The sequence below is a fragment of the Poecilia formosa genome, unplaced genomic scaffold (assembly GCF_000485575.1).
Source record: "Poecilia formosa unplaced genomic scaffold, Poecilia_formosa-5.1.2 Scaffold35, whole genome shotgun sequence".
NCBI lineage: Eukaryota > Metazoa > Chordata > Actinopteri > Cyprinodontiformes > Poeciliidae > Poecilia > Poecilia formosa.
In genome coordinates this window covers 474,173-497,431 of record NW_006799974.1, presented here as the reverse complement: position 1 = coordinate 497,431, position 23,259 = coordinate 474,173, and the positions used below count along the sequence as shown (strand labels likewise).

Sequence of the window (23,259 nt, the reverse complement as noted above, 5' to 3'; positions counted from 1 at the left end):
TGCCAAAGATTTTTTCACCCCAGTAATTTGTATTTATTTATTTATTTTTTTTGCATCTTCTGAAACAATACTTTTTTCTTTCAACTTAACTTCCCACTCAGATGTAAATATGTAGCACTGTTTAAACCGTCAGCCTTTTTAATAATTACTTTTTGCATCTCATCACCCTGATGGATCATGCCAATGACGGCCTCCTGGACAACTGTCAAGTCAGCGATTTTCTTCACCGTTGCATGAAGACCTAGTGTCATTGTTTTGTCTGAATCCACTGAACAGAGCTAGTCACTTTTATACTTTTGAGAAAAATTTGCAGCAACAAGATTAAGAAAAAAAGAAAACTGAAGAAAGTTTGTTGTGGAAAATCTGGAAACTCTGAACACTTTCTTTAGTCAAAGCTTCTTCTCGAGCCTCACAAACACTATCCAGCAAACACTTTGAAAACACTAATTATGGCCCACCAGAGAAATAAAAGTTCACCCACACAACAGAGAGAGGATCAAAGAGCTTATTTGCCGAGTAGTCAGCATTGCTTCAACAGCCTGACTGGAGGTAAGAAGATCAACAGAGTGCTGAAAGTCATGCAGCTCAAATGATGTGGCGCCTCCTTGAATGAGTAAGTAGCAGTTCATGGTTGAACCATTATGGTGTTGAAGGGCCGCCGGGTGATTACAGGCTTTTGCCCCAGCCGTGGGCTGTTGAGCCTCGTTAATACAGCTCTGAAGGTGGGCTAATTGGTGCTTAATTACTGTAGTCGGCCCAACAACAGTCAGCACAAACAGCTGCACATAGCAAAGAAACAAAACAGAGGAACAAAGAAAAACACAGGGATAAATTAATAAGCAGAGACGCTGAGCTGAGCCATTCGAGGCGCGCTTGTTCTGTAATTGCAAGCGGAAGTAGGAGGAGGAAGCACACTCTACGGCAGCTCGTCAGGACAAATGGTGATGATGTGAATTATAGATTTCCACAAGCCCCCCCGTATTTGGTTCTTTAGAAACACCACTGCTCATGAAATGTTAAGTGGACAGATGGCAACAAAACAGCACACAGCAAACGGCGAGGGGGACGGGGGAGAATCCACAAGAAGAGGAGCGGTTAGCGTGTGCAGGCTTCCAGGGGAGGAACAGAGAACATTTATAGCGCCCATGAATGTCATAACAGGAAACCTGGCAAGTTGCTAAAAGGACACATTTACTTTCCTCTCTATTCCTTAATTATTTCACTTGGACATATTTGATCAGGCAGGGTAACCTGTGGCCAAAATTTTATTTGGAAAGAATGAAAGCCGCTAACTTAAGATGAAGGGTTCTGGTGCTGCGCATGTTGATCAGTGTTTTGATTTAGCTATTTATGGGCTTTAATGGCGCAGCTCTGCAGAGAAAACATAAAAACAGAGTGGCAGTTAAACCTTTTCTCCTCACAACAGGGAAGAATAAAGGAACACCCAACACAGGAGTGTTTATTCATCACTGGTCCAGATATTTGGATTAACACTGTAATGTAAATGGCAGTCTAATTGCGTGCATGCTCTGACTATTCTCAAAAGTGCAGGCAACTCAGGGTCACGCAGCATTACGTGTGGTTACAGCTCCTATGGCAACCATTCAGTGCCGAGAACATGCTGCTGCATTCACTGTAATGAGAAATCCATTTGTGGACAAGGCAACAACAAAGCCTTCAATTACTGCCAGCACACTTCCAATCTAACCAATGTACATTTCTCCTGCAGCAGCAGCCGCCGAGTCCTCCCTCTGCCGTCCCTCATCTCATATTAACTCCGCAGTATTAGTTTTGACAAGCCTGCCTTTGAATCACATTAAAGACTTCCAAGATTATTATTACAAATGTAAAATTACATCAGCCCGTCCCCTGGCTGCTAGCAATGCGATGCGCACTGATCACTGCATTCTCGAGAGCATCTTCCTTCGGATTAGAGGTGCCACTGTTCATAAACTCATCAAAGCACAGTGAGCACGGAGCCTCTCAAAGATAATGAAAATGTGCCGACAATAACGACCAGGATTAAAAACGGGACTGCGAAAGAGAGGAGGAGGAAAAGGAAGATGATGGTGGATAGAACGAGGAAGCTGGAAAGAGAAAGATGATCAGGACAGAAGCTGATGGCAATCAGTTGTTGTGCCATCTGAAAAGAAATCCTGAGAGCAGAATGGAAAGTAATGACTTTTTATGCGTCGGATTTCTCTTCAGGAGAAAACAAAGCATGGCCAGAGAACGTATGGTGCTAATAAGCATGTAAGATTTTAAAACACCTCAGCTTTGGTTTGATTGCATAATACTTTCCATCTGTGGTTCTGAGGTTGTGGCACAGCTTCCTATCTGTAATATGGTATAATAGAGTGTTTAGGTGTAAGTTAAATTATATTCTAGGTGAATCCTCAATCAATCACTGTGCTGGACATCTATTTGTGCACTTTGACAAATCAGAAATAATGGTCCAGCATCCAAGTTCCAGGTAAGTATTTTGAGCTTTAAAATAGGAAATACATCGCTTGATCTTATATGCCTCTAATTTGGCATTTGTGGAGGGTTATGTAAAATGTTACAATAAAATGTGACTTCTTTGATTATATTTAACTATGCCAGTGCCTGAACTGGCTTTTGGAGTCGACTTCACTCTGTTTGGTGTTCTTAATTTTCTCACATCCGTCACTTAGGATGTGCACCACCAGGAAACCCCATTCAGATGAAAAATTGTGAATATTGGCTATTGGCTTGGTCTTGTGACACCAGTAGTGGGGTCAGGGACAACAGCCATATGACAGGAGCCATGCTATTCTGTATGGATGATGGTAGAGCAAGTACCGCTCTACCAGTACATATCATACAAATATATGACCTCAAAGGAAAAATAATAATAAAAAAAGACAAAGGACAATTTTGTTTCCCCATCTAAATATGTAATTGTTGATAAAACTCCATTGATCTTTAAATGTGGTTGATCGTATGGGCGAACCAAGTACAAGTCTCGGCAACTGTATCTACTTTAAACTGGGACAAGACAATTTGGCAGCAAAATATACATTTCTACACATTTTTCCTGTGTTAAGTGAGGATAATGTTTAGAGGGGGAACTGAGAGTGTGCCATTTCCACAAAAGTACAATTTCCTTCAAACAAGTTGAAGGAAATAACTGTAGTGATCATTTTTAACGAGGAAAAACACTTTTTGCTTCAAATGTGTTTTGCATTTAAACAGATATACAGACAACAACTTAAACAAGATGATACACAAAAGAGAGAAATCCCACAAGATTAGTTTTGTATCATTTTCTTTTAGAGGGATAAGAAAAATAATGTTACATTAAGCACAGCATTTTAATTGGAACATTTTGAAGTTGGAGAACTGTGGATTAATTTTATCTGGCAGTCTGTAATTCAGCAGGTTTATCCTTTCTGGATGCTAGTGCCAACTACCTGCTACTTCCCGTCTACAAGCAGAAGTGAGCATCTTATGCATTGAGCACAAATCGACTGCTCTAACTCCCCAAGAAGACAAAACATACTCATTACTATGAGCTCAATAAAACGCCACTGTCCTCTAGTCAGACTCATTTCTGTGTGATGATAGTGAAGACACGGGCCAAGGTGGTGAGAGAGGCTTCTGCTTTGTCTCCTTTCATTTCTCTAGACAGAATTAAAAAAAAAAAAAAAACGACGGAGAGATCGGTGAAAAGAAAGAAAAGAGACACTTGGTGCAGGATAGTCCCAGCCATTAACCGCTGGCTGATTGCTTTGTGCAAAAGGTGCCTGAAGAGCAAGAGGAAGGAAATTAGGGAATAATGGGAGGGAGTAATGAAAGAGGATGAAAACTGGCAGCACTGTTCAACAGGCGCAGCTGAGAAGAAAAAGAGGAGAAAAACTCTGGATGAGAGATTTAGCTACAGCAGAAGAGGCCAGATGTTGCTTAAAATTTCAAATATTTACTGCTAAAATGAACGCTAATAAAACGTGGCTTAAGGTTCAACAGGTTTCTGTCACATGTTTTCAGGGCTGGACTGGTAATTGGGTAAAGTGCCCGGTTGACCAGTGCAATTTATTATATCAACCAACCAAGAACGACTCATTCCATGATTTTCTGTCATTGAGCTAGCCTCAATACATATGTATATATTATTATATACATTCGATGGGTTCTGTTTTACAGAGTTGAAACACAATAGCAAATATTGGCTGGTCTGATCTTCCTTATTTCTGGTCTTGGGTATACAGCCAATCAGCGCCAATGAAAAAAATAAAATAAAATGGCGCTCTTAGATTTGCTGCTTTGCATAGACTAGCCAATAGCATTGCACCCAGGTATTTCAGCTTCCTAAGCTGCATTTTCTTTTTAAAAAGTTGTAAGTATGCTGTTGTGCAAGAATAGTTTTGTTTTTGTCATCAATATGCATCAATAAATGCCAAAGGAAATTAAGAATATTAGTAATTTAAATCAAAATTTCCAAGTCAGGGCACCACCTGATTGTCAGGAAAAATACAGTCAAACAGTTTTCCATCTCAGTTGATGCTTATGGATATCTGCCTGATGAGGCTTATATAATACAATTAAAGGAGGATTTACATTCTCAAACAGCAAACCATAAATGAACACCTCCACAAAACTAAAGAAAATACTTTCTAATCTTTTTTTTTTTTTTTATCTCCAATTCTTGTTTCCATTCATGTCCAAAAAACTGAATTATTGCATATGAAATTATACAGAATTGTCATTCATGTGGGCTGGCTTTTTGTAATGGCTGCCCCCCTCCCTTCTCGCCCCTCAGGTTTAAATTAGCATCCCATCTCCTGCACTCCAGCGTGTGATAACACATCTGATCTGAGCCGGCGTGGAGTCAGAATACTAAATGTGTTAGTCTGTGTGTCGCTTGGGGGAACAGCAGAGAGCTGCCAGCCCATGCCAGGCAATCTCTCACCTCCCTCCTCCCCCATTTCTTCCCTCTCATCTCCTCAGATGCTTCAAACACTTTGCAAAAATGGTCATTCTAACCATTCAGGCTTTTAATGAGCTCTGAAAAGCCCCAATTTCACAGAGAGGGCAAGAGAATTTTTCCTGGGTCAAATAAGGAGGAGTTTGATCTTTTCTTCCTACACTATCTGTTTGCATTAGCAACAATAGTTTATGGGTGCTGTCAATCATAAAGAAGCAATATGATGAAGAGTGTTGTTTTTCTGCTTCAGTTCATTATGTTGAGTAAATATTGCAGAAAAACAGCAGTTAGAGAGGAGCACCTCCGTTCTCTCCTCATGTTTCTGCAGCACTGCAGGGCAGCACATACACAAACTAATGAATGACTTATTTTTGCTTCATGGCCCTCGATATTAAAACTTCAGGAGCCCGGCTCCCTTTGTGACTCTGCATTAATATTAATATATGTTCTTGAACCTCATAAATGCGTGTGGTTCTTAAATAATGTTCAAGTGTTTACAAAGGACAGAATTGACACCACCAACTGTAAAGGTTTTCTTTTTTTTGTTTGTTTTTTATTCTAAAAAGAGGGTTTATTTATTTCCAAACATGATTTGTATAACAAAGTCATTCCCAAAGAAACTACAAAAACTGATTTGGTAATTTATTAAAAAGATTTTCTTGTGCAAGTGCACGCAGAGTCTCATGCAATTTTATACAGGCTTAAAAATATTGACTGGAGAGACAAGATGTGCTTGGAAGCTTTTAAACAAAGGTGTTCAACGTCTCTAAGGCCAATGTCCTGCTTGTTTTGGATGTGCTTCTTGTTCAACAACCATGACTCAACAAGATGGTTCTTTATCATACCTCTGGAGAACCTGACTACATTCTAAAAGTCTAATTTGGTCACTTGAATCAGTCATGTTGTGCAGGGATATGGCTAAAGCAAGCAGGATCCAAACCCTCGAGGACAGTGGTTGGACAGCACATCTGAAGGACAGTGTGATTCCGTGAAAGTGGAGCTGAGGGAAGTTTGTGTAAGTAAGATGACATATTATTCAAAAATCAATCCAATGCTCAGTCCCAAGGAATGGAGGTTCTTGATTTATTTAGGAGATCCATTTCATATTGAAAGTAACTGATAATGGGTTGCTTGCTTCAGAATACCAATTGGTCTAAGGAGTGTCTCAGTGAGTATGGTAATTGTCCCTGGTGGTAACAACTACCACCCTCGCATATAAATCTTCTGGAGAGGCCTGATAATTAGCCATCGTTTGATCAAGAAGTGTTGAACCAGGGAAACAACCAAAACCTGCAAAGTCATTCCATGAGGACTGACTTTGGACACCACTGATCTAGGTCTTGGTTGAGAAATTGTATTGACCAAAGGAGAGGTCAGATACTTCTTGTAGTTGCTCACTACAGTTTTTTTTTTTCACATCTCTGGAGATATTTTGGAGCACAACTCTTTATAAAAGTCTTCTGAAGGTTTTGAGAACATTCCATGGAAATGGAAGTTAAAGCTCTAACCAGGCGCAGAAAACCCCCCAAAACAAAACAATGTCTTTTGTTTGTTCTACTCTATTGTCGTCTTGGTGATATTTTTTGGGTCATCCAGAACCGCAATTTTTAGACTAGGAATATTTGCAGTGCAGGGATTTTTTTTTAAAGAGGTCTTTCACATTTGCAGTATGTTCTAGCAGGTCATGAAGCACACTAACCATCCTATTATAATGAAAGTCTTATTCACAACCAAATTTTCTAAAATTAAAGTGCCTCTTTTAAAAATGCAAAATATGTTCTGTTTTTCTACACTTTGTCACAGTTAGAACTTTATGAACTCAATAATGGATTAGAAAAAGTCTGTAGGGTGGACATTTTATTAATGGAGTGCTAAAAACATTAGCTCCGGGAACTCTTAGCAAAAGCAAATAAGCCGTTTGATTCACAAAATGCACTTCTTGGAAAAGATGAAGCCATTATGTGAGCCGGATGAGTCTGAATGCAGAAAGGAGGAGGAGGGGGAGGAGGATAAGGGCGGTGGGAAGTTAAGGTCGAAGCAGGAAGAGTGTCGATATCACAGCAGCAATTACTGCTTTATAAATGGGCCTGTTGTCGCTGTGAATGAGCAGCTCCATCAATCTGTCCTGACAGCATGCTCCTTAGCCCGTCACTCCTGCTTCTGCTCGCAATCTGTAGATTTCAACTTAGCCCAGAAATTGATAATCCGATTCAGACATAACTTGGTTAGCTGCTGAATGTGCTGCAGGAGGAGGCTTAGGAAGAGGAGGAGGATGCCTGTTCAGCTCAAAAGCACTCAGCCACCACTTACAGCTTTACAAAAAAAAAAAAATCTCACACCTCTTCATAAATTGAGAGAACTAATTAATTACTTTTGTCAAAAATTTTATTAATGGAGCCTTCTACAAAAATAAAATAATTCAAACTTTTCAAATCTATAACTGAAACAGATACAATATTTAGAAGAATGGACCAAATTAAGAAGACAAGAAAGGGACAGTCATGCACACTCTTAAACGTGTCATTTTAGGAAAGAGAGACAAGCGAGCAAAATGTTAATGTGCAGCGTTTCAGTCATAGATCTCCACACTCTACTTGTGCTCTACTTGTTTGACCAATCAAATCCAAATATCAACATGATATAAAAATAAATGCAATATCTTGCCATTGGAAAAACGTTAATTCATATTATCTAATAAATACAACTAATAAAATGTATAAAAAAGACTGGTTACTTCATTATGCACATAAAAATCTTAAAATAAACATTATGTAGAGTGATAAGTTAAGAGGTACTCTTACCAAAAGATTAAATCATTAAGCATTAAAAAACAAAGGCAATTACCCACTTTCCAAATAAAAAATAAATAAATAAAAAAAAACATGGTTTGAGTAACTTATCAAGGTCGCCACCACTAGGTAGAAGAGGGGCCAGTTCAATTCCACAAAATTGCAATAAAAAAATGTCAAAATCTTGCTTTTATGCTTACTAAAGCTTTACGTTTTGTTTTTCCCAGCATATTCAAGCAGCACAGCGCAATTAATAATGCCAATCACATGCGTGGATGCACAAATAACGCTAATGACAGAAATTGTTTATTTTTGTCATTATGGGCATGAAAAAAAAAAGTTATTCCTGCCATATGCACATTCACCATACTGGTAACAGCTATGGGCTATCCCAGGCTACAATGATTTGTAAACTTTTAATTGCTAAAATGTGTTTGGCTAATTCACAACACTTGAGTGAAGCAGATACTCACCTGCAGAGGCACCCATCCATCCATTATCTTACCCGCTTATCCAGAGTGGGGTCATGAGGGGTGCTGGTGCCCATCTCCAGCAAGGAAGAGGCGAAAGGCGGGGTACACCCTGGACAGGTCAGCAGTCCACCCGCAATCTGTGGATACATTTAAAGAAAAATGCTTAAAATAATGCTTCCAAGTGTGACATAATGTAGCAAATCAAAAGAAACCAGGGCAGCTATTACAAAGAAATTGTAGAAGTCTACCTTTGGCTATATTTTCCAGATGTCTGAAGGTCCAAATACATTAAAACAATGGAAGTATAAACACCATGTGAATGTCTGGCTATAATTCTACTCAAAAAGTAAATAAAATTAGAACAGTTCTGTCATATTTATGGAAGATAATAAAGTTTATGTAAACAGGAAAACAAACATAAAACAGAAATAAAAAAAAAAAAAAAATCAAACTGAGCATTGAGTGTTAGGATAAATCTTTAAAAATTAATTGCAACCCACATTTACTAATTATGGAAAACAAAACCAGCCTCATTCAGGATTATGCAAAAACTTACGGATAATTTGATTTTGAACAACAGCAGAAGAAATAGAGGCAAAGACAATTCAATCAACTTTAATTTATTTACATACTGTCAGTTCCCAACACATAACATCTCACAGAACTTTATATAGCAAATAAATAAAATTCCTATAAAATTACACACATATACATAGCAATTTACATTAATGCATTGGAACCATAAAACAATTCTGATTTCATTTCAATGAAGTGGTCATGGGCTGACGACAAGACCACAAATAACCCACAGTGTAACCCTCAGACACTGGGCCTCTTTCCAGTTCAAAGCAATATCTAAATGAGTAAACACGAAAATGAATCGTTCTCAAATTTATGATGACCCTGCCTCTAAAAACATATTTCCATGTAACACATAAAGGCTAGGCAGTTGACTGCGGCTACAAAAGCAGCATCAGAAGAGTGTTCCTTAAAAAGAACCTGAAGTGTGAATGAAAAACAGGAGGCAGTGCTTTTGATATTGGTGTAAATAAGTGATTGTACAAAAAAATAAATAAATAAATACAATCAAAAATACACATTAAGAATAAGATCCAAACAAAATAACCAACTGTCTTTACATCAGATACATATAAACACAACAAATAAATGCAATTATTAGATTTCTAATAATTTTAAAATGATCCAACATTTAATTTAAAAATATATAGATTTCAGGTCAATCAATTTAAAGCGCACTTTCAAAAATCTCAATTATCAAAATTAAAATCAATTAACAAGCCTTTCAAATACTCAAGCAGAGTGAGAGAAAACAAATTAGATACCACTCAATATTAAATTTATACGAATGTGTAGCTCTACATTCTCAATTGATTTTACCATCATATCAAACTTCCTTGTTCTTTTTGTATTGCTTTTTTAGCGCCAGTACAAAAAGTGCCAAAACACACACAAAATAAAACCAGTGAACCAAATAACAACTGAGTGCATATATCAGACCTTTGTCAACTTCCATATTTCCAAAAATAATTATTATACCTTTCCAACAGAAAGAGTGCAAAGGGTTGTGATGGTGTGCTCATAGAAATCATCCAGCCAGACTGCACAAATGGACCATTTAATCTGGAAGAGATTAAAACAAATTAATCTTCTTTTCACATCTCTCCCCACACTCCGATCCTAAAACCTCAGTAGCGCAGAACAACGCTGCCAAACATTTCCTTCCAAAGTCAACAAAATAAATAGGTAAATAAATAAATAAATCTCACAAAAATCACAACAAACCAAGAACAATAGGAGGAAAACGCCACCTAGTGGCCACAATAACAGTGGGACAAAATTATACAAACAAATATAAATAAAGTGTATAACTTAAAATAAAAACACATACCTGGAAGATATTAAAACAAATTGATCTCCTTTACACCTCTCTCCATGAACCCCGATCATAAACCTGAAAATAAAAACAGTATTCAAACGAACTGCGCTGCACCGCCACACACTGGGGACACGTTTGCGCCAAAAAGAAAAAAGACAATAAAACTGTCAGTAAAACCCACAAAAACGGTCAAAACTGCTACACAATACACAAACAACAATAATAAACAACATTTACCAGAGTCCTCGGCATGAACGTCTACTTCCATACAGAAAACAAAAGTATATCGCAGCAACGAACTTTCCCTTGACAGCGCAAAACAACGCTGTGAGTATTGACATGGCTGAGGGCAAATGGGAAGGGAGACATGAGCGGAGAGCTACGAGGGCCGGGAAAAACTACAGCAGGACAGGAGGCACAAACAAGGCAGAGTGCAGAAAGGCGATTCCCGGGGGCAAAAATAATACAACGACAAATAAAAATAACTCAAGGAGATAAAATTCACAAATACTCAATATAACATGACTTAGAAATAATAATTAATAAAGTACATTTTTAACTTTGTTACACGAGGAGCAATATGCGCCCGGTGGATATTAATGGCAGCATATCAGTGGAGTTCTGAACTAGCAGCGCCCGCAATGCTGGTAAGAACAACGCTTCAATGAGCAATTAACTATTAGTTTTAGACATGAAAAAAATCTGATACAAGGTGACAACAGACTCAGTTTGCAGATTTGAAGACTTTGTTTGGGAAACGCCAAACAGAGCGCGCCATTGTCACAGTGGAGACGGAGAAGCAAGTAAAAGTGCGAGCAGGGGGCGGGGCTTAAAAGAATTTAGTGAGTTTGGAGCAAAACAGGAAGTGGGTCCTAGAAAAATAAATAAATAAAAGTCACTGACCAAATGCGGGATACACGGGTTAAAGGAAACATTTCAGTTGCTTTAGAAGGGCCTCCCAAGAATTTTGAACTGTCATTTTTTTAAAGTTAAGCACAGAAATAGAGCTGAAAAACAACACCATTGTGTGAGCTGACCTTACATAGCTATTTTAGAGGCTTTTTGAGAGATTATCAAACGTGAATAAGGGTGCATTCGTACCAGCCTTGTTTAGTCATATTTAATTGAACTCTAGTTAATTTGCCTTGAAAGTCCAGCGTGTGTGGGGAGGTGTAAATGTGCAATCAAACTGATGCAGACCAAAAAAAGACACTCTGGTCTGCCTAAAATCCTAACTCTATTCATTTGAAGTGATTTGAATCCTGCCGAGAGGACTGGAGACCACTCCAAAAGCAGGAAGCAACTACATTGCAGGCATTCTGGTTAAGTACAACAAGAGCAAACTTGTGTGTCTAGGACCTGGAGAGAAAAATTGGATTGTGTATTTTACCAAGGTTTTCGTGTTGTTTCCTTCAGTGGTTCTTGGTGCAGTCACCACAAGTGAGGGGTCAACAGGNGGAGAGAAAAATTGGATTGTGTATTTTACCAAGGTTTTCGTGTTGTTTCCTTCAGTGGTTCTTGGTGCAGTCACCACAAGTGAGGGGTCAACAGGTTTTCCAAAGAAATTAGGTTGTTTGACACAGTGCAGTGTGAAAGAAAATTGCAGTCTTCTTTAGGTTTGAGTCTACTAGAGGGGAAACACCTTAAGTATTCCTTGTCCACATGCAAGTTATTTTGTTGGAATTGAAAGGAGCTAAAAGTGTTTTTTGTCTGCCTAATAACTTTTTGTTGTTGCTTTGTTTTTCAATTTGAGCCAAAGTCTAGATCAGTTTATTTTACAACTATTATGTTGTACATTTCCTGCTGCATCAGAGATGATTGTCCTGTTGATCATCCCGAGAGGGTGAAGCTTTTCATGACGTGGGATGTCAGGGCAACAAGTTAATGGCTGATGGGTACGTTTTCTTTCGTACTGGAACAAGGTAGGATGTCTCCCACAACAATAGAACCTCCTTTTGGGTCAAGCTGGGGTGGAAGATGTGCAAAGTCCTTTCTGTCAGATGTACTCCGCACAGGCCTCCAGGACTGTGGAGCTGACACCATCTGGACCTGCAGCTTTGCTCCCGTTCTGTCTGCCTCTTCACCTGACGTAGAGACAGATGCAGTGAGAGGGGGGGCTCAAAGGAAGCAAAAGCATCTACTGATTTGGTGGTAGACAAACTTATAGAAGCATAAGAGTCCATGACTGAGGTGAAAAATAAAACATCTTAGGTGTGACATGAGAGTGGGTGGGCCAAAGGGTGGGATGTCTGTTTGGCTGAGGATGACGCTGAGCTTGCTCCTGAACTAAACCTGTTGAAGAATGTGTTCAGCTCATTTGCTCTGTCCAGACTTTCATATATCTTCTCCTCTTTTTGCTTGAAGCCTATTATTTTCTTCATCCCTGACCACACATATCTGACATTATTCCTGTGTATGCTTTTCTCCAATTATTTCCTGTACTTCTCCTTGCTGTCTCTAATGAGATGCTTCTGTTTTGAGGCAGCTAGTCTTAATTCCAGTCACCGGCTACACAGACAGCAGGTCTTAATGTACATTGGATCCAAAGATTTTTTTTTTTTCAGAGATGCTGTCTTCTACTCACCCAGCGAGATAAAAATGTTTGCACCTGTGTTCTGACTAATACGACCTGCAGAGAGCTGTGGGCAAAGGGGGAGAAACGCTGCTTCTCACTGAGTTTTGTAGCTGTATATGATGTCAGTGGGATTCCACCTGTGGAGCACCTCTTTGCTGGGAACTGTCATGAAGATTGGTTAATACTGTGCATTCTGCACTTCAGAGTTTTTTTTTTTTGTTTTTTTTTAACAAGTCTCATTTTTTGGGTTTTCTTGTCATTTACCATGGTACTGGGCATTATGTGGTGAATTGACAAGGATGTCCATTGAAGGTAAGATTGGCTGCTGTTTTAAGTATTTCTACTTCTGATAATCCTATTTCACAATGAACTGATAATCTTTAAATAAAATGGAAATGGCCTTATAAGAAAGCAACAGTCACGTCTTTAAAGTTATCGCTGAGGGCTCTGAGGGCTCTATACCTTAGCAATGATCATCACTTGTTCAGTAAAGTCTGACCACTACTTTCTCTGTTACATCACATTGAAGCAACAAGAGTAAACTTTTGCAGGACTACAGCTTGGGTTTTAGTGAGGTGAAGTGAGGTGAGGTGATAAGTGAATGGAAAACATTCCTGAAAGCAGAAAATATGTTTGCTCTTGCAAACTTCCTCCAAGGGTTTATTTGTTGTTCTGTAAAAGAAAAAATAAATAAAACGTAAACAGAACTTATTAGAGAAAAATATTGTTTTTCCTCTAAAATCAGAAAACATTTAACAGTCTTTGCAAGATTTCTTAGTTTTCAGCCAGAGCAGTTTTCAGCCAGAATTGATTTTGAAAGGATTCTTGTTTATTTACTTGTTTCCTTTTTGGACCTGAGCTTGTTTGGCTTTTGTTTTCTCTTTATTAGCATAATTACTCAAGTATCACAATTCCAGTTTTATAAAATCTGCTGGAGAGGAATAACATGGCAATAGAAGATTTAGAGTGCCCGCGTTTCCCATTCATCATAACAGAATTAAAACACTGAAACCAGTGAAGGACAAAATCTCATGTCCCCGTCATTCTGCTCACCTTTTATTTTCTATAAATTCCTTATCTGCCCAGTGGTGCATTTTTGTATGCTGGCAGACTTCCTTTCAGTTCACATCTAAACCAAAATATCTCCACTGCGGTGGCGAGCTCTGAACACAAAGTTTGTTTAGTTTCACTGGAATACAGGGAGTTTAAAGCCTAGAGAGCATTATTTAAGCAGGTAAGTGTTCATTCTGCAGCTGAATAGCAGAATGCCCAGCCTCTATAGTTCGGTATTGATCCTCAGCGGCCCATCCTAACCTGACTGGAAGGAGCTTTGAGGATTTACAGCCATTGGAATCTCCTGGTAATAGGATCTTTAAAAAAAAAAACACACACACACATGAAGACACCAGAGGTGAGGTCACTTTCAGACCTCTGCTCTGCTATCAAGCAGAACATTTACAGTTAATTTTGCTTTTGTAGATTTTTTTTCCTAAACCTGTATTAAAAGCTGTCATCCTCGTCAAACGTCAAAGCTTAAATTAGCTCTAAATGAGCCAGACTTGATGTGCGAACACACCAGCGTTCACTTAACCTGTGGGTTAGGTGTGAAAAAAGTCTAAAGCTCAATAAAAAGTGTCGCAGCATGCTCCACTCTGACCCCCCTGGATGGAGCTAGCTGAAAGGAGGTTGTCTGGCATCGAAGAAGTAAATTAACAGCAAGCGTCAGACAGCAGCTGCTTCCCCCTGCTCCCCGAGACCTCCAGAATATCCATCCATACATATGTATGCCAGCAAGATTACATCCTCTGCAGCCGTCCAGATGCTCCTGCTGCCATGATGACACGCAACAAGATCTGCTGCCTGTTTCTGTCTCCTCGTCCATCAGGCATCCGGCTTGTTCTGCATCCTCCTACATGGCAGCCATGCACAACATGCATCACCTTGCTGACAGTATGTGAGGAGGCAGCCTCTGCAGCCAGGAGTCCCGCTGCTGCCAGGACACAATTACCATCCAGCCGAGTCACAGGATGAAACCGCTGGCTCCAGCAGGCTTTTACAGGCAGATCAGGAACAGCTTATTTAAACACAAAAAGCAATGTCTCTTGAAAAATAAAATCTTAACTTATTTTCACTGTCAAATGGAAAAATTTGAAGTCACATTCTAATGTCACACTGGAATATAACATCTTTTGATTGCCAACCCCAGTTTGAGACTGGTTGTATGATAGTCTGGCCATTCTGATCTTCATTCAATCCTTTGTCCAATATATCCACTAGACCTTCTAATAGTTTATAATAACTGATAAGCACTTGATCCTCTGTTTTCAGCTTCAGAGGATCTTGGGTATAAATGTCCTCCTAATATCAGATAGGTACAACAGAAACAGCGACAAAATGTTTGCAGTAAAAATGTATTTATTAGAATGACAAACATTCAACCGGTCAGTTGACAAGTATGGAAAATTGATACTGTGACTGTCTAATCTCGAGCAAATATTTTTTTTGTAAATAAAAAAAGAAAACTAAAGGAACATGAGGAAACATGGAAAAAGACAGGACAGGAAGGTTTTAGGGAAAGCACCTCCGAACTTGGAACTGTGGTCTATCTTCCTGCAAAGTTATGAAACATGAAAAGCTAAAGTGTATTTTTATATACAGGGAGAAGAAAGAGTGCTCTATTAAAAATATTTTTCTTACTATAATTTTGCATGCAGGCAGGACAGTGGAGCAGTTGGTAGCACTGTTGTCTTGCAGCAAGAAGGTTCTGGGTTCGATTCCTGGCCCGGGGTCTTTCTGCATGGAGTTTGCATGTTCTCCCTGTGCATGCGTGGATTCTCTCCAGGTACTCTGGCTTCCTCCCACAGTTCAAAAAGATGACTGTTAGGTTAATTGGTATCTCTACATTCTCCCTAGGTGTGTGTGTGAGCGCGTGTGTATGGATGTTCTGTCTGTCTCTGTGTTGCCCTGCGACAGACTGGCGACCTGTCCGGGGTGACCCCGCCTCTCGCCCGGAACGTTCGCTGGAGATAGGCGCCAGCAACCCTCCCAACAAGGGTGTTAGAAAATGGATGGATAGACTTTGTGTGCAAGGACTTGCTAGGAAGTGAATAAAATTAATTAGTATTGGAAGGAAACACTGTAGTTTAGAAAAGACCTATATTACATATTAACTAGATAAATATAGACGTTTCAAGAGAAAGATAATATATTCTGGCATGAACAGTTAATCACCACATATACCATATTTTTATATTTACTATATACTTAAACCACTCTACTGTTTATTTTAACAATAGATTAATTCAGCATACAGATATACTGCATGTGTAAATTACACAAAAATAATAAAAAATGCATAATATGATGCAAGTGATTTTATATACAGAAAAACAACCTGTGGTCCCTCAGCTGACAGTAACCATAATAAAAGGGATGTTTGGCATGCCATCGGCTTCCACATTATAAGTATCTGAATTTCTTATGACCACTAATAGAATTAGATTAGTCACTCTTTAATCTATTTTATCAGAAGCTGTAGAGTACTCACTATTTAGATGCAGCGACCAGAAGCCCAGAGGACACTTTTGGATCAACATTGTTAGACTATGTTTCAGACTCCTGTTCTCCCAACCCAGAAATAGAATTAGACCAGAGGATACTTAGCAACCCTGAACAGGAGCACCTAGTTTATATACTTTAGATCAACATTAGATTCTTTTTCTTCTTTTGCTCTTTCCTTTGGTTTATTTTGTTTGTATTTCCTTTTAATTCTTGTAAAACACTTTGAATTGCCGTGTTGCTGAAAATGTGCTATATAATTAAAATCACCTTTACCTTTAATATTTCCATGCGACCAAATTTGCAAGCAAGGGAAAGTGTAAAAGCCTTTTTCAGCCAGCTCATCAGCAGGGTGCTACAACTGCTGAGGAAGCAGTTCATGCTTTCATTTCTTATCTTGTTCAGGCTATATTGTTCAGAAATGTTAGTCATTTTGGAAGTAAAACTTTCTAATCATTCGGTATACCTTGAAAACAGTAACTGGTCCAAAGCTATTAAGAAGTTCTTCAAAAGTTTCCTCAAGCTACTTGTTTGTTTCTTTTTTGCCATGAGATTCCCAACACACACACGGAGAAAGGGGATGATGTATATGAGGAAAACCAGCGTCGACACAAAGAACGACAAGCAGGGAGCAGACTGGTCATTTAGGGCTGAGGGAAATAGAGGGAAACGCCCTCCAGCGGAGAGACTGTCCACCTCCCCTCCATTCCACCTTCACCTCGGCCGTGTGTTCCTGCTGTCTGTCGCCGCGGCAATGGTGGAAGATAGGGGCTGCCAGCCGACGGCCAGTGGGAGGATTAATCGCCGGCGGATGGTGAGGCATCTGCTGCTTGCCCGCCACCAACTGCTGCTGAAACATGATTAAATGTCCTCTTCCAGCTAACACGTGGAGGCACCGTTGCTTCTTCTGCCTCAAAAAGGGTCTTTTTCATTTATACTTCACTTCTGTACCTACACTGCTTTTCTGCTCTATATGTCCTTCTGTCTTTAACTGCTGTTCTACTTCTTACAAGTTGATTAATTTTTCTGATCATTAACTGACCAATAGAAATGAAGCTTTTCTCAGAAAGGACCATTAAAACAGTCTACAGATTTATTAGCATTAGATCTCAAGTCTTTCCCGGTAGGAGTTGTAACCTTTTTGATGTCTCTGACACCTTCTCACAGAACTGGCTCCATGCTGAAAGACAAGATTGGCTACAAACCTGTGTGGTGCACCTAGAAATGTCACCACATTATTTTGGTTGTTTTATAATTTTGGAATATTTCCATATAAAATTTATTCTGTTTTTTTTTTCCCATAAATGAACAAATTATATTTTGTTTGCATTTTGTCATGTTAATCTGCCTACATATAGCAGTTTCCTGAGGTTGGGATGGGAGCAGTTGTGGCGAAGCGGAACCTTTGTTTTGGGGGCGTTGCTTCCGGGTTGGTTTGGGGGCGGACTTCCTGTTTGCCTCAGACGCTAAATCTGGATTCTAAAAGCAGCGCTTTTTTCGTCATGACTGAATCCTGTTTTATTATTCTAAAGGTCAGTAGATGGCAAAAACATACCAAATGTACTCTGTAAGAAGTTTACCTCTTATTTGGTCAGTAGATAGCAATGTGTTACGATTTCTGTACACCTTTCTGCTAATAGTTGTAACTTTTATCAGCTGAGAATGAAACCTGTGCCAGGCAAGTCTGTATGGGGTTAGGTGATTAAAAGACTATGATATCTTAGTAACTCAGGATTTTAGGAGTTTTATTTTGCTTTTGTTTGAGTAGTATTCAGAATGTGTTGCTTGGTGACTCGTAAAGCAGGTTAGAGCCTGAGCGTAAAGTGAGTCTAGCTGAAGTTAAAGGTAGAGAAACTATTCTTTTTCATGAAGTGTGGGAATTTAGAGGTTAAGTGAAGGATGGCAATGTGAAAAAAAGTAAAGTGTGAAGTTAATTATGACTTATGAGAAAAGTAAACAAGGTTTATAAAACATAGGTAATGGATAGCATTAGTATTGTACATTGTAAAAGATTTGTTGGTAAACAAATGTGACACAATCTGGATGCTAAAAGCAGTGCTTTGGTCGTCATTGCTGAATCCTGTTTTACTATTCTTCAAATTGTGTATATCACTTTTACAGCAGTCCTGACACTTGGGTCCTGTAACACTACAATTCTTTTTTTTTCTTTCGGTTGCAAAAAAAACCAACAAAAAAAAAACCGTTGGTTTAATTATATTTCATTGATTTCCAACTAAAAGCCATCAAGCAGTACGTCAGCCTAGAAAAAGCTTGAAAATTGGAGATCAAGTGATTTCAGTCTGATAGTTGAGTACTTTGTTAAAAATTAAATTCTGAGCTCTGTAAGAGTCCGATACATAGCAGTAGATCTACTTATTTGTATTTTTCCATCATTGTATTTTGTCCTAGTGATCTTGCTTTACTCTGATTGCTTAAATATGGTCTTGCCTTTTTACTAATTCAAAGGTTTAAGGAGATCTTTTTCCAGTTACTTCAGTTTCATCCGAGACACATTTGTGTAAGTTGCATACTGCAGCTTTCACTGAGTTGTCCCATTTTTAAATGTCAAAGACACATTTTAAACTGAGAATAGATGTAAATTTTGAGTTCAAATCCAACTTTGCACTCTTTATAACTTAGCTTTTTTTTGTGTGAATTTCTTAAATGTATGCACATAACCTTTGTAAGTCATTATAAAATCATACTCCTGCTAAGTCTTACAGCTTTGAGGGGTTGTGGAGATTCAAGCTGCAGGTTTTTGAAACTCTTTTTAAAGAATGAGCATTTCTAAAGAGCTGTAGCCGAAGATGAAAGGTTATTAGGGAAATTAAAACACCTCTTTATTAATACGTGACACAGTCGGGTCTTGACATGAAGGGAGTGGGATCATGCTTACCTATCAGCTCAGCTCTGATAAAGTGACGCAGATCCAGTCTGCACTAGATATGTAAATGTCTCTCAGAAACGGCCCCGCAGCAACTCCTGCTGTTGGAGTCTAAGGGTCTCGGTCATCCTCCGAACACAACATGTTCCTATTTGTTCTGACTGGTTGGATTCTGCTCTCTGAAGCTTGACACCCTCTGAACTGTCGGCTGCTTCACCTGCAGAGAGTCTCTCTGTTCTTGGCAGTCAGCAACCTGGAAGAGGTTTACAAATGCACAAACACTGCTTTCCGGCTCACAACAGCTCTCGCGTAAAACCTGGCCTATCTCTTGGACTAAGTGGTTCTTAATCACAAATGTCATCAAAATTTCCTAATTAAATCTATTTGGTCTGCGATTGACTGGCGACTGATGCTTCAAGAATATGAATGTCCCTTAAATGTAAAGCCGTGGTACTAGCTGCAAGATGTTTTTATTCGGAGAAGTTCAAATGTCTTGTCTTGTTCACGTTATTGGTAGAATGTAACGTAAAATGGATAGATGTATTAGAGCCTTACACGCATTGATGCGGGTGCTGCTTTGCTCTGTTGTGGTGAATAAAGAGTTGACCCAAAAGGTGAAGCTCTTGATTTAATGCTCTATCTGCATTCTGACCCTGCTCTATGGTCATATGAATAGTGAAAGAACAAGATCCCAAATACAGGCTGCTGAAATGAGCTTTATCTGTAGGGTGGCCAGGCTCAGCTTTAGAGATAATTTGAGCCGATTTGTTTTCTGGGGGGGAGCTTGGAGTAGAGTACTAGCAAGAGACAGTTGAGGTGGTTCAGGCATTTGATCAGTATGCTTCTGATGTGTCCATCTTCTAAAGTTTTATGGACACATCCCACAGGAAGGATACCCTGGTGTAAACCCAGAACATTCTGGAGGAATTACATTTCTCTACAGAGTGTTGCTGAAGAGGAGGATGATGGTGTTTCCCTCCTGGACCTGATTTTGGATGTAGCTGGAAACATTAAGAATTGTGCATTGCTGCAGGGTGTGACTTAATATGCTGCAGCCAACAACTCAAAAACGAGCAAAAAGATAGTCCTGGTTACCAGTTTTTTTTTTTTTTAATTATTAATTGAACATGTATTAATTTACTTAATTAGTGTAATCAAACAATGTTTTTTTGCTAAAGTCTTCTGAGTGTATTGAACTTATGGCTTATCTTATATCTTTATTTCAATTATGCTTACAAGGTTTATGTGGAGTAGACACCTCTGCTTTGCCACTCTGGAGGTAATCTGTCAGAAATGGGTCCCTGCTGCTGCAAGTGACAGATAAACAGAAGTAAGTTTTCACGGCAGCCTTTGAGATGCTAGTTCTCACAGTCTGTCTCATATTTTTGTACTTGTGCTATCCTGGGGTATTTAAGATGATTTGAACTCTGTTGGTCCAGGCTGACACTCTGTCATTTGCGCTCATCTTGAACATGATTCCAAATAAACCTGACTGAGTGCTTTTCATCTGAACAGTGCTTGAATAATTTAATTTTTCCACAAAACACAACAATCTGTGCTAAAAAAAACAAACAATTGCTATGGTAAATAGTTATCAAAATTCCATCAAGGATTGCATCACTTAAAGTCTTTGTTTTGCTACATGTGTGCTAACTTAGATGAAGAGCAATGCTTGATATTATCTGCAATGCAGCAACTCTGAGTGTAGAGACTTACTACAAAATTAGGGGATTTATAAATTCACACTCACTTCAAAAAAACGAGTGTGAACTTTGTGAGCCAAGGATGTGGGAGTTATTGTGATGATAACAGCTAGAACAAGGGACACAATTTCATTTTTTTTTTTTTTTTTTTAATTAATTGCTGGGTAGCAGCATAACTACAGGGATAGCTCAGGATAACCAAAGCCATACTCTTAGTTTTAAGCATTGTCTTAAAAGTAAACAGGAGTAAACTGACTAAAACTGGATGCAGTCTGAGAGCGAAGTGCTCTGTTGTGAACATATAAAATAATAGGATCTCTGATCTATGATAGAACCTGATTATTAAGGGCTTTATATGTGAGAAGGAGAATCTTAAATTCTATTCTGGATTTACCAGAGAGTCAATAAAAGGAAGCTAAAATAGGTGATTATGATCCCTCCTTGTAATGTTAATGTCACCTCAGATTTAAACCTGATAGTGTAAAATTCAGTCTTTTTCTTTAGGTAGAAAGAGATTGCATCTAATAGGTACTCGATGGATACGTTTGTCCATTTTATAAAACATTCAAGTATAAAGTGAAATATGTGAATGAGACACAAAAGAGTATAGGTGTTCCTTTTTTTTTTTAAGAATCATCAGATTAAATTCATGTCAAATTCTGGCACGCTGATAGCCCTGAGATTTCATTACAATCTGCCGTTTCCTGCACAGAAGGCGGCCAAGGACAAGCTCCTTAGACGTCTTCATGCGAGTATGAAATTAACACTTTTTACAGAGAACCTTGAGAACTTCTCAGAGAGCCAGAAGACTTTTTTTTTTTTATGACTTTGTCCTTGTCTGAGTGGAATGTCTTTTCCTCACCGCAGAAAGCACCTGGCACATCGAGGTCAGCACCCCCAGCAGCCTCCACGCCATCAAAACCTTCGAGCAGAAACACAAAGAGGCAAGAGAACAAGAGAACATCCTTAGAAGAGGTTTAGAGTCCATGCTCCTGAAAGGTGTTTGGGTTTCCAGGTTCAGAGAATCTCAACAGTGAAACAGAATCACACACCACTCGACAAAGACGAGGGAGGAAATAAAAAAATAAAAAAATAAATTAAATCTCTAATTCTCTGACATGGAGCTTTTTCATCTTTCTATTAACAAGATTAAAGCATGGAAGACAGAACAGAAACAGATTAAATTTTGCAGTGCATGTGGATATACTAAAATTAAAACTAATTAGTAAAACATGACTATTTATGGACATTTTAGTAGACCTTATGAGGAACATTTCCAGTGAACATTGGAGTGAAGGTCAGTCCAGGTGCTGCAGTCTTTGAACAGAAAGCACACACGAGATGGACAAATATTTTAGAGACTGACATTTGACTGATTTAAATCCACACTGCCTGTGTTCATTTAGGTTATTAAATTTGAGAACCTTTTCAACACCACTTTAATGAAATGTAGGAACAAATTTATTATAGACCGTTCTTAAACAGGATTTGTTTGAGAATCTGACATTTTCTGGAGAAATCTACAGTCATTAAGCAACTATGCTTCTCAGCTTTAAAAATCTCTCTGAGCACATTTTACAGTGCCATTGCTATTTACTTTTGTAACGTTTCCATTTCTTTTCCCAACACTTAAGCCACATTTTTAAACGTGGTCGATAAGGCAGCATGTGCTGCTATGAAATTAGTGTGGGATTTTTCTGCATAAGCGCTACCATCACAGAAATAAAGATGAGCTTTGCCAAGGGCACTCCTACAATACCATCATCGAATGTGGCTCCAGAAACTTGATGCTGACCACCCACTCTTTCTACTAATTTTTCTATTTCTTCTAACAAAGATCTGGAATACTGACCTATCTCATTGTAAATCATATTCGTACTACGTGATGGGCCTCTGAACCCAGAAAAGTGGACGCCGTCCTAGGATGAATTTAATATAAGGCTTATGTTCTATGCTCTTATGCTTGAAGTGCACCAGCGATTTTGAATGACAGTTTTCAGTGCAACCGCCATTTGATGGGTCAGAAGTCACAGCTGACCCATGGCAGAAAAACTTTCAGACTTGCCCTCTGAAAGTTTTTCCAGATTCTAAACAGGAAAAATGACAAAGAAATAAAACTCTACGTTTTTCTACCCAGTTGTTTTGTCTAAATTTGGTTTGTATTTTTGATGAATGACCTTCCGTGCTTTAGCCTTTGGCACTTGTAAAATCTCAAAATGAAAATGAGTTGCAGGAATCTGTAGACCAAAGTTTACGTTCCTGGATGTTTGTTTCTGAAACAGCAACCTGCTATCAAAAGTGCTTACTCCAAGCTGCAGGTAATTAACCTTCCTTGCGATGGATGGATGCATACATAACACTGGTGGCATGTTTGTAATAATTTACCAGCAATTTTTTACAGCTTTTCATCTGTGTGTGTCTCTGCTGTCATTCAC

The 23,259-nt window shown here is 38.8% G+C and overlaps 2 long non-coding RNA genes across 2 annotated transcripts; one reads left to right on the top strand and one right to left on the bottom strand.

Annotated features, from left to right (window-relative positions):
* Positions 1–7,239: 7,239 nt before the first annotated feature.
* On the bottom strand, positions 7,240–18,379 carry LOC107836006 (uncharacterized). Its single transcript, XR_001661856.1, has 3 exons — positions 18,272–18,379; positions 14,101–14,108; positions 7,240–7,250 (listed from the first exon to the last, which is right to left on the bottom strand). It is a non-coding gene; the product is annotated as an uncharacterized LOC107836006 (long non-coding RNA).
* Positions 17,622–21,941, top strand: LOC103136850 (uncharacterized). Its single transcript, XR_476069.2, has 3 exons — positions 17,622–17,769; positions 20,361–20,451; positions 21,692–21,941. It is a non-coding gene; the product is annotated as an uncharacterized LOC103136850 (long non-coding RNA).
* The last annotated feature ends 1,318 nt before the right edge of the window (positions 21,942–23,259 follow it).